This window comes from Echinops telfairi, unplaced genomic scaffold, assembly GCF_000313985.2.
Source record: "Echinops telfairi isolate 266 unplaced genomic scaffold, ASM31398v2 ScPeMD7_23;HRSCAF=83, whole genome shotgun sequence".
Taxonomy (NCBI): Eukaryota; Metazoa; Chordata; class Mammalia; order Afrosoricida; family Tenrecidae; genus Echinops; species Echinops telfairi.
Genome location: NW_022103920.1, coordinates 74,147,105 through 74,160,188, shown reverse-complemented (window position 1 = coordinate 74,160,188; position 13,084 = coordinate 74,147,105).

Sequence of the window (13,084 nt, the reverse complement as noted above, 5' to 3'; positions counted from 1 at the left end):
CTACCAGCGCTGTGATGCTTACAATGCCACTGGATCCACAAGACTTCCCACCCACTGGCCTGTGATCTTCCTGCATTTGGCATCATTTCATGTGTTTCATGAGTATGAAGAGCACTTTATACATTGGTATTGGACATATGGGATAATATCGGACTTATAGACTTGATTTGGACTGGGCTGGGATGTTTTCTCAATATTCAATTACTCTCGTATTTAAAGCTCTCTCTTACATACATATGTGTATCTGAATTTGCTTCTCTAGTCTACCTAGACTAATACATTATGGTACCAGGAGTGGGGTACTAGAGAAATAAATCATAAATATGTAGAGTGGATCTTTATTTGACTTCTGTCTCATGGTAGTATTTCTTCTTGGGGTAGCTAGGAGTCAGATATGTTTATGCTGTTTACTGGGTTGTTTTCTGCAAACAATTTGGGAAGTTAAAGTTTTGATTATTTTGTTTGGTTGTAGTCTTTGGTTATTCCTGTGTGAAATGGCAAAAAATGAATGTTGTTAATGTATATTTTGAGCTCAGGGGTAGAAATCACCCCTTGAATTTTTCACACACCATGTTGGTTAGAGAAAATGGCTGACTGAGGTCAAAATGGCTGACAGAAGGCCTGTTACTGGCTTGAGGCAATGCTGTCAGAGGCCTAATCCCATATTTTTATCACTAGAATAGTTTCGATAAGGATTAAGCTAAATAAACTAAATAAAGATTTTACTTGACTGTTTTAAGAATTGAGTTTAGTATCTGACTCCACTTTGTGTATACTAACTTCTGCTTATTTTTGTTGATATAAGGATTTATAGAAATGATTATTGGGAAGTATGAAAATGAGAGCTTGTAATCCCACCTGCCTGGAACCATTAAATGTTGATCTTTAAATAGGTTTAGGACATGCCTGCAAAGAAGGCTCTGAAAGGCTATGCCCCACCCAGTGCTTTGGAGTTCTCAGGACATTTGCATTCTAAAAGACTTGCTGGGGGCTGCTTGAAAGATTGAAGAAAAAAAGGAACTCTTTGGATATTTGAATTTTGAACTAGTGGTTTTTTGTCAGAGGCTGGAAAAAATCTTGAGCGATGAAGAAAACTCTCTAGGACTGAATGTTAAAGAGAGCCGGTGGCAGGCTTACATGCTTGATAGGTGACCATCTGGATCCACTTATTGAGTGGTAGTGGGAGAAATGCAGGAATAAAGAAACAGGTTGAGCCTGGCCACTGACACCTGTGGACCTGGTTTACAGAAATTATAGAAGGTTGACTGGTCTGAAGTTCATGATCTAGAATGTTAGAGGAAGTCAGTGGGCATAATTGTATATATATATGTATATATCATAGTAAAATCATAGAGAATAGGAAAGTAGCATGCTTACCTCAGCCCCTCTTAATGATCCATGCAGAGGTGGGAGAAGAGAGGGAGAAAGCATCTTTACTATCTTGGGATATTTATAGGTAGCCATAAGACATGTATATTCAATACATCACAAGGTGTGTGGTAACTACAGTAAGGTCCCTGAGCTTAAAGGTGAGGAAACCTAATACCTGCATTGGGGGAAGGGATGCGGTGGCTTGGTGACAGGGTGGGAGGAGATAACAAAAGGATGTCTGCTTCTATAGTGAGATAAAATCAGCCATGTGCTCACTTTAAGACACCATATTATTAGGGGAGAATCTGTGGGAATGATATTTAAAGCAGGATAATGTACTTGGACTTTATCTCTAACTTACCAAATTGGTGGCTTTCCTAATATGGAATATTAGCTTTCCAGATTCCCTCTGTTATAAATTAGGGAATATAGTCCTTGTCATATTTCCCTCAGTATTAGTTTCCCACATCAGCACAAGGGGACTAGGGTTGTTGAGAATTTGTGACAGCGCCTATGGTCTAAAAGCAAGGGGAGCAATGGGCACCGTGTTGAGGCTGAGTGAGACAGCCCACATTGAGCTGACCAGAACCTGACCAGATGAAGAGAAGATTTTTCATCCTGTGAACTAGTACACATTGCTGTAGACGTTATGGATGACCTGTCCTGATTTGACTTTGCTTATGGATGCTGGCTCACAAGGTTCCAACTGGAATGAAGCTTCTTCACATCAAAGAATAAGTTTCCTCAGAGTACTGGGTTGATGTAAGTGGGCAGTATAGAAATTGGATATACAAAATTGGGAGCATAAAGGCATGAAGTGGTTGGTTTATAAACTTTCATAGGTGGGGGAATATCTTCATAGGGTTATAGGATTAAGGTGTAGGTGTCACTTAAGTGCAATGGTTCACTTATAGGATGTTATGTTTAAATGAGGGTGGCATATTTTTGAATTGTATACATTTTAGTTTTATCCTATTAGGTACAGATATGATTTATTGTTTGTTTGAAAATTATGTATGGCTGAAGAATTAAGTGAAAGTGTGAAATTGACAAGGGATGGTCTGTGGTAGTTACTTAATCTGGTATCAATTTGAGGATTAAGAGTGTAGGGGTGGCGTCTAGGTTGTCAATCAGGATATAGCCAGTGAGAATTCTGTGTGGGCATGACCTTCTCCTGAGGATTCTGGGAACTCTTGTATTTCCTCCTCAGAAGAGGGAGACTCTCTCTCTGCTCACTCCCTGTGAGACATCCCTGTGGAGAAGATATGTGGAGAGAGGCTGGTGGAGCCAGACCTCTGGAGCCAGAGAAGCAACGTGGAGACTCCTGTCAGCACTGAGAAGCTTACACTGCCCCTGGATCCACAAGACTTCCCACCCACTGGCTTGTGACCTTCCTGCATTTGTCATCATTGCGTGTGTTTCCTGAGTTTGAAGAGGACTTTATACATATGGGTTTGATCTCACTAGGCTGGGATATTTTTTCAATATCCAATTGCTCTTGGATATAAAGCTTTCTCTTATACACACATGTGTACCTATGAATTTGTTTCTCTAGTCCACCCAGACTAACACATTAATGAAAAAAGAATAACTCAGAAAAGGAGGGTGCCAATAGTTGTACAACTCAAAGAGTGTAATCAATGTTACTCTACTGTACATGTAGAAACTGTTAAATTAATGTATAATTTGATATGCCTATTCTCAATAGCAGCAAAACACATAAAAAAATTTTTAATGAAAAAACAAAGGGAAAAAAAGGAGAGAAGAAAGATGATGGTCCAAGGTTGCCTGCATTCTAGCAATTCTGGGTGAGTTTATGCACTCAGACTTTTCCAGAAATAGTACCTTAAATCCATTGAGAACACAGACATATTATATGTTGAATGATCTTAAAGTTAACAGAGTGACTGAATGACTTGCTGCTAGTTGGTGGTCATTTTCCTGATTTACATGCTCTTACTTAAACAGACTTTCCAAGGAGGATATGCTAAATTCATCACCACATTGAATGGGGTGGCTATATGTAATGAATGCTCATGAACAAGACAACCAGATTGACATTGTTTAGTGAATTAAAGAGGAGTAGTTGTAAGTATGGAGACAGCAAAAAAGACCTTGTTTAGATGGAGTGGATGAGTTTGTAAAATAAATGCAAACAGCTGAGAAACTACGGCCATCTACAAACCAGCTGGCAGGCAGCCGCAGGAAAGGAGCAAAGGGCAGTGTCATACAATGTTACAGGACTGGGTTACAAGTCATCCCCGGCTCTGTGAATAACAACCACAACAGTCATCAAAGGACAGTCTACTTATGTAAAGAGCACTGTTATGACTGAAAGGACTGTTACAACCACATAGACTTTCCTGTTACTATCTAACACCACGGCACCACCATCATAACTGACACAGTGCTGCTTCGTGGTCAAGTCTCATCACTACTGAATGAAAAAACACCTCAACTAGTCATTGCTAGATGCCAGTGAGCTATTTCCAACTTATAGTGATCCTGTAAACAATGGAGCAAAATACTCTCCTTTTTTTGCCATTGTCACAATTGTTTGAGCCCGTTTTACAACTACTGTGTCAATACATCTTGTTGAGGCTCTTCCTCTTTTTTTCTTATCTTTGCCAAGGATCGCTGGTGGTGTTGGAGGTAGGCCTTGAGGTGCTAACTACAAAGTCAGCAGTTCAAACCCACCAGTCACTCCTGGGGAGAAAGAGAAGGCCATCCGCTCCCATACAAATGTATTATCTTGGAAACCCTAGGGAACAGCTCTGGTTTGTTCTATGGTGTCACTATGTGTGTAATCGACTCAATGGCCATGAGTGTGGTTTTACTACCTTACCAAAGTATATAAGAGATCAACCCTGGATAAGGACATCATGCTTATTAAAGCAGAGGGTCAGACAGAGATCCCAAGGACATGCCTTAACACAGTGGCTGCTACAATGGGCTGAAAAAAATGGTACAGGACGGGCAGCATTTTATCTGCTGTACATAATGTCACTGTGAGTAGGAACTGAGCTGAAGGCACCTAACAATATCAACAGCACTACTTTACCAAGCGTGATGTCCTTCTCTGGGGACTGGTCCCCCCAGAAGTCATGTCTAATATGTGTGAGATGAAGTATTGCCATTCTCACTTCTAAGGATCATTCTGGCTTTACTTCTTCTAAAACAGACTTATTTCTTCTTCTGCCAGTACATGGTTCATTCAATATTTTAAACCTACACCATAATTCAAATGCATCAGCTCTTCTCTAGTCTTCCTTATTCACAGTGTTCACATGACTATCAGACAAGTGAGAACACCATGGCTTGAGTCGGATGCACTTCAGTCCTCAAAGTGATGCCACGCTCTTAAAACACACTAAAAGGGTCTTTTGGAACAGACCCTCACACCCTTTGATTTCTTGACAGTTGCTTCCATCTGCATTGATTGTGGATCTAAGTACATTGAAATCCTGAGAAGTTCAATATTTTCTCTGTTTATCACCAATTTATTATTGGCCAACTTTGTGGACTGCTATTTCTTGAAATGGCAGCTCCTTGTAAACCCAATTTCATTATACACCAATCTAAAAATCCCTTGTGATTGGAAGGATGCTAACTCACAGTGCCCCTATAGTACTGGTTAGAACTACAACCATTGGCTGAAGCAGAGGTGGGATTGTGACCATGGCATAGAACCAGGAGTATGTTGTTCTGTTATTCAAAGTCACTATAATTCAGAACCAACTCTACTGTATCTAACTACAACATCAATCAGAGCTGCCCAACAGCGTTTCCAAGGTTATAATCTGTTGGGAAGCTAAGTGCTACATCTTTTTCCTACAGAGTGGCTTGTGGATTTGTACCTCCAACACTTAACCACTGTGTCACCAGGGCTCCTTTCTATTATGCAGTAGATGTGGGAACAAGGTTGGGGGTAATGCTTTTTTACATTTATTTTCTATGGTGGGCGTTTGATACTCTGTATGATTATCAAGTAGGGTGAGGGGGAAGGGCATGCAGTCTTATTGTCGGGAAAAGCTATTGAAATTAGTAAATTGGCAATAGAGAAGTAGGAAGTTTCCCCAAACACCACAGTGAGCTCTCTCCTCAAAACAAACTTCATTTAACCAGAATGTGAGGCGCCCGGTGCTGCAGTGGTTTAGTGCTGCTGCTCTCGAAGGGGCTGGTGCTTTGAACTCATAGCTTAATTGTGTTTATCTAGTAATGCGTAGTGAACGGTTGCATGTTTGTCACCGCAAAGTGACCAATTTTATCTGGGTTTCATCACACCTTTTGTGGTTAGAACATATAAAACTGTTCACTGTAGCTTCATAAGTAAACACAGGTAAGTCAGTTCCTGGCTTTGGGTACTGAGGACTGCGTCCCTGTCAGGGAGTGATTTGAAAGGAGGCTGTGCTTGTGTAGGATGGTGTTACTGGGTTTGGGAGAGAGACAGATGGAATCATACCTAGAAGCAGGATATTGGACATGGTGAGAAAATGTGAACTTGTTTACTGCAGATGAACAGGTAAGCACAAGTAAGCCCAGGCTTACCTTGCTGACTGGGCAATCTGACACTGGTCCTGACTATGATTTAAGGAAGTAGAAATATTGTAGGTTAAGTGGAAATTAAATATATATATATTTAACTTAGATTTCCTGGTGGTCCAGTGGTTAAAATGATCATCTGCTAATCAAATAATTGATAGTTTGATTCTAGTGTGTGGGAAGAAGATGTGTCAGTCTACTTCCATAAAGATTTATAACCTTGTAAACCTTGGGAGAGCAGTTCACCTTTTTCCTATAGGGTCTCTGTGAGCCAGACATAAGACAATTAAATGGTAGGGTTTACTCTTTATCTCATAAAAGAACACAACAAAATAATTATGTAAGTTTTAATAACATTTCATAGAGATCTGTTCTTTCCAGAAGCTTTTAAGACTCTAGTTACAGAGGTTTGTTATTTGCTACCTGATTGCTGGTACTCCTGAGCTAGCATTTATTTTAAAAATGAACCCTCAAAGTTAAATCTCATACTAACTTATGCTTGACCGTTATACACTAGCATATTACCACAAAGGCTTAATTAGAGAGTTGACCAATTATTTTGGAAAATCAGAAAATATAGTCAGTATTACACCACCTAGGATCCCAAAATCCTTTGTAGGCAATGTAATTTCTTAGCAAGGTGCTTTCTTCATTTCAGGTTGATGTCTACAAGTATTTCTGGTGTCAGTTTTACTTGACAAGTTCTCATATCATGTACAAGGATGAATGAGTTCTAAGTAGAACAGTGTAATTTTATAGAGAAGGTTAATTCAAATAAAATATGAAGATTTCTGGAACTCCACAAACTTTTGAACTCTCCACAGCTTGCCAAATTTAGTTAAATTTTAATGGCAGTGTAAATATTCTTTATATTAGAAGAGAACCAATCCAAATATTTGTAAGGAGGCAGAAAATATTTGGTATAATATTTTGTTAGATATATATCAATAGTGAGCAATACTATTCTGACCAATAACTTTATATGCCCCGTGCATATATCTTCCTAGTGTTTAAGAAGTAATAGGTAGTTCCTAAAACTAAATGATAAAAGGTCATAGTGTTAACAAGATTAGAGAAACGGGGGAAACAGAAAGTCTGTGTTTTGCAAAAATAGTCTCTAGCTCTCTAAAAGCCCATGAGCTGGCAATTGAAACACAAAAAGAAAATGTCTGCAAAATTGGGTTCTGTGTGAAACATACTTGATGCAGTTCCCTTAGCAGAATTTTCTGTTAAGGTAGTCTAAGAAAGGATATGACTAGGCACAAATGTTTTTGCTAGAAATAGTAGAACCTGCCAAAGATGTGAGTCTCACGGTTGAACATCACACCATCTGACCAAGCCTTCCTTTCTCAGATAATGAAAAAGTATTTCCCATCAGTCCAATAAGCTTTCCTATCAAACGAGGGCTTTATGTGTGATAAGAGCTACAGGAAGACACCAGTTATCTTTTTTAAAGATCCAGATGATGGACTGTGGTGGGCCTTGAACATAATGCAAGCAGCCTCTTCCTTGAGGCTGGAAAAACTAATCATGTGAACCGAAATGGTGCCTCATGTTTGAGTTCAATTCCATCGCCGAGTGACTCGCTCTCCATGGGAGTTAAGTGTCCGGGAAAGAAGGAACCAATCAAACGTGTTGCTGTAAAGTCGATGACCCCGTGCCTCTGTGGCTATGATCTTTACAGAAGTGAGGCTTTTCTTTAGAACAACAGGGATTATTAAAAGTATAACACTTGCTCCAGGTAACAGACTACCTGGGTTGTTTTTCAAGTTATGAAATATTATTTACTATGTAGCCGAGAGTCACATTGAGTGACTGGTCCTAGGCTACATGACTTTTTTTTTTTTTTTAAACTTCAGGGACTAAATAGTCTGTCCTTTCTCATTATCCAAAGGAAAAAAACAATCATGTGTGGAGGGACAAGTACTGACTTCACGGCACCAAGCAACATCAACTGCATTTATTAGAAAATTAGAAAGATTTAAGACAAAAATGCTAAGTAATCCATTCAACAGGCTAAATAAAGAACAAAAAAATGTAAGCATGGAATGAAGATATATTAATTAATAAAGCATATTAAATGATAGATTAATCATAATGTTTATAGAGTAAAAACTAGTCCAAATAAAATAATCATGTGAAAGACATGACAACAATAAGACACAGATATAAATAATCTAAAAAGGTCAGAAATAGCAACAGTAACTGACACGGGAATAATATGTACCAAAGCAGCACGCACCAAGTCTCAGGTCCATATGGTTTTATGAGTGTGTATCATCACACCATTTTATATAGGCTGTGGATACAAATATTTGTACAAAATGCTAGTGCATGTAATCCAGCAAGTAGGATTTTACCTGGTGAATACAAGACAAAGAACTAATAGCCAGAACACATAATGATCTCTCTCAGAGATATAAAAGTGAATATACAACCAGATCAAAGACAGAGCAAAGGAAATGAAACAATAGTTTAGGGAAGAGGAAATGTAATTTACTGATAAACATACTTCAAAATGCTCAACATCACTTGTTTTTAATCCACTAGCCACTGAATGGAAAAAACATTAAAGATTGAAGAATGTAGCATGTGCACAGGGTGTTGGGAAATGAATAGTCTCATAACTAATTGATCAAAAGTTTCACAATTTTTGAAATTTAATTTTCTGAATTGAAATTAATTTTCTGGTATCCATTAAAATGAAAATACACATAATTTTTGGCTGAGAATTCCTATTTTATATGTATTATATAACTGAGAATAATTTCTGTAAGTACAAAAAGAGATGTATATATATTTATTGTAGTATTTCATTACTAACATCAAATCATTGAAGTGAATTAAATGTCTATGAAGGTATTGTAATGTAGCAATTAAAAATAAAGAGGCATGCAACTAATTTTAAAGGTTATTCACACCAGGGCAAAATGCTAAGGGTGTGCAACAGAACAGCAAGGGGAGCAAAGCAATGAAGTTCCTGGGAATACCAAAAATAGAATTTGGGGCCAGGGCATGATACCCCATCAGACTCAACTAGAAGACACTCCTAAAGGTCAATAAACTGACCTGGAACTATTTATAGGCTCTTTTTGGGTCATTAGTTTGTTGTTGTTGTTTGGTTTTTTGTTTTCTTTTGCTTTGCTTTGTACTTATGCTTATTAGTATCTCTGCATGTCTATCTAGCAAAGACAGGCAGGATAAACAATCCTCAGGAGAAAACAACCAGACCGATGGTTGGTGGGGACAAGGGAGAGGTGGAGGTTGGAAAAGGAAGTAGGTGTTAACAAACCCAGGGACAAGGGAACAACAAGTGATCTAAAATCAATGGCAAGGAGGGCGTAGATGTCTGGTAGGAGTTGAACAGGGCAATGTAACCAAGAGGAATTACTGAAACCTGAAGGAAGGCTGAACATGATAGTGGGACAAGAGGAAACTAAAAGAAACTAGAGGAAAGAACTAGGAGGAAAAGGGTATTTATAGAGGTCTACAGACAGGCCTGTACATATGTAAATATATTTATATATAACAATAGGTAAATAGATCTATGTACATATATTTATATGTTAAGTATTAAGGTAGCAGATGGATATTAGGCCTCTACTCATGTACTCCCTCAACACAAGAACACTTTGTTTTAATAACCTGGCATTCTGAGATGCTCATTTTCCAGACATGATTGCTGAAGACAAAATGGGTACATAAGCAAATGTGGTGAAGGAAGCTGATGGTGCCCAGCTATAAAAAGATATAGCATCTGAGATCTTAAAGGCTTAAAGATAAAGAAGTGACCATATAGCTGAGAAGCAACAAAGTCCACATGGAAGAATCACACCAGCCTGTGTGGTCATGAGGTGTCGATGGGATCAGAGATCAGCCATCAAAGACCTAGAACAAAAATCCTATCAATGTGAATGAGGAAGAGTGCAGAATGGAGGCCCAAAGCCTGTCTATGGACAATTGGACATCCCTTTACAGAAGGGTCACAAGGAAGAGATGATCCAATCATGGTGCAGTATAGCATCAATGAAACATACAACTTTCCTCTAGTTCTTTAATGCTTCTTCCCCCCACTATCATGACCCAAATTCTACCTTACAAATCCGGCTAGACCATAGCATGTACACAGGTACATATAAGAGCTGGAAACAGGGAATCCAGTACGGATAAACCCCTCAAGACCAATAATGTGAGTAGAGATACCAGGAGGGTAAAGGGAAGGTGGAGGGAAATAGGGGGAACCAATTACAATCATCTACATATAACCCCCTTCCAGAGGGGTTAAGGGAGACCTTGGACAGCATAAGACATGACAAAATTATAATAATTTATAAATTATCAAGGGTTCATGAAGGGAGGGAGGGAGGGAAAAATGAGGAGCTGATACCAAGGGCTCAAGTAGAAAGAAAGTGTTTTGAAAATGATGATGGCAACATATGTACAAATATCCTTGACACAATGGTTTTATGTATGGATTGTGATAAGAGCTGAATGAGCCCCCAATAACATGATTTTTTTAAAATAGAAAGGTATAAAGCATATTAAGGGTTCACAAGGGTGGTAAGGTGGGGGAGAGGGGGAAATAAAGAGAAGCTAATATCAAAGGGCTCAAGTAGAAAGAAGAAAATGATGATGGCAACATTTGTACAAGTTTGCTTGATATCATTGATTTATGGACTGTTGTACTATCTCTAAGAGCCCCCAATGAAATAACATAAAAATAAAGATGAATCAACTATGTGGGGAGAGGGAACATCCTAAGATAGATGTGGTGCTGATTGCACAATTCCCCTTGATATGGTTGAACAATTGAATTATTCAATTATATGACATATAATTTAGGGGAGTAAAGAGGCATTGCTTGATAGGGAGAAATTTACTCTAAACCATGGTAGATGTAGCAGGATATAATTTTTTAAGAAGAGAATGACCAAAGCAGCATTGTGCATGTTCTCCAAATTATTGCGTTTCATAAATTCATAGAACAAAGCCTAGATATATACATATTCATGTGAAGCCAGTCTCTGAATGTAGGCTATTGTCAAAATATATTGTCCTTTATATTTAAATTGTAGCTAGGCATGACATATAATAAAAAACCATAGGTAGAAAATAGATATGAAGTAGGAAGCATTATGGGGAAAGATTGATTAATCTAGTTCATAAGTTCAACTATGAAAATCACAAACATGAAAACAATAACATATTATTAGAAATTAAATAGTTGTCAGAACTGACAGCTATGGAAAAGAATGAGTTCATTTTGCAATTCAGCCAAAATTCCACAAAACCAAGGCAGTTTTACTTTAAAATTTTTATTTCAGTACCTTTCCAAATTGATTAAATGTAATAAAATAATAACAATAAGAACTCCAAACCCATTGCTGTCTAGCTGGTTTTGAAATCAAAGCACCCTAGAGGACACAGTACTTCCCCACAGGGTTCCAAGCCTTTACACTTTCTGGAAGTACTTTGTTCCCTGGTGTGTCAACTTTCTTCCATTGTGGGTTCAAACTGCTAATCTTCTGGTTTCTAGCTGAACACATAACCATCGTGCCACCAGGACTGCTAATAGTGAAACATTACAAATTAAGATGGTAAAACCTTGCTGTTTCTGTAGTACTGACCGAGGCAAACGTTTTACCCACTCAAGATAAATATTGAAAAAGATAAGTTGACATTGTTTGCTTTCAGATATTTGAATGGCATGTGTGGAAACCAGGCAGAAGCTTTTTATCAATGATTTTTAAAAATTTTGTTATGTTTTTTGTACCTGAAATGGATAATGTTAAATTTTGATTTACATTATTTCAAGTATATTAGTGGGCAATACGATTGGTTAACTTGCACAGCTACTAACCAAAAGTTGGAAGTTTGAGTTCACGCAGTGGTGGCTCAGAAGGAAGACCTGATAACCCACGTCTAGAAAATCAACCACAGCAAACCATGTGGAGCACAACTCTACTTGGACAGACACGAGGTCACTGCCATACGTTGAAGCTGCCTTGATGACTCCAGGAGATATGCAATGTTTTTATAAGTCTGGGAAATTCTCTGTTCAGAAAATAGTCAATGTTAACCATGTGAGAGACAAAAGTAATATTAAGTCAAAGGCATTAGAATTCCCAAATTTACAGTCTTCCTAGAAACACACAGACCAACATTTACTACCATTTTTGAAATAAGGCTCTGGGTGACAATTTTATGCATGTTTTAGTTCTACCAGGTACACTTCCTTTTTTAAAAAAATCTCTCCACAATGATGTAAATAATAAAAAGCATAAAGGGTTGACATATACCTCCAATTTTATTAAAATTAATTCTAGTAAAGAATTTTTATAGGTAACACTGATGGTAATGAGTAAGGTCTTCTTAAACATTAGTAGTGGTAGAACAACTGACAATATGGGTCAAGAACAGAGCAAATATTTAAATGATTGATCCTACTATAACTGTGTCTAGGATTTTATCCTAAAACATGATTGAGATAAGGATTAATATCCTAGGATGTTAACTATAGCATCGTTTAGAACATCAGTGTCAACCTGAAAGTTTAACAATTATCTCATAATCTAATGCTATCATGAGTATAATAAAAAAATAATAAATGGATTGCTCTAACAATCAGACATTTATTATTTCATGATTTAGGGGAACAAACATCCACATTCACGGTACAATACCTAGACTTTCTCTCTCTCTCAGTTCTGGGGCAATGTTTTGTTTCTTTTTAACATCTGCGGGCCCAGCCTCCCTTGTGGCTCTCCTGTGTCTCAGCATCAATATGCTCCTGCATCCAGGAGCCGGTCAGCACAGGGACATTGGGTCCAAAGAATATGCTCTGCAAGTAGCTTTTTTTCTTAGTGGAACCAGGTCCCTCAGGTCTCTGCACATATACTCTCTATATTAAAAGAAATTAACTCGAGATGCACCTTAACTACATCATAAAGATTAAGATTTACCACATAAAGGATAATTACATCAGGTCACAAAATGGGGGATAATTACATAATATTGACTATCGTGGCAGAGCCAAATAAACCCATATTTTGGAGAGATACACCTTAATTTATAGCAGCTGTAGAGGGTGTTTTTGGGTTAAATAAACTATAAAACATCTGTCTAATCTACAGTCACCACTTGCCACCACTGGACCAATAGGTAACATCAA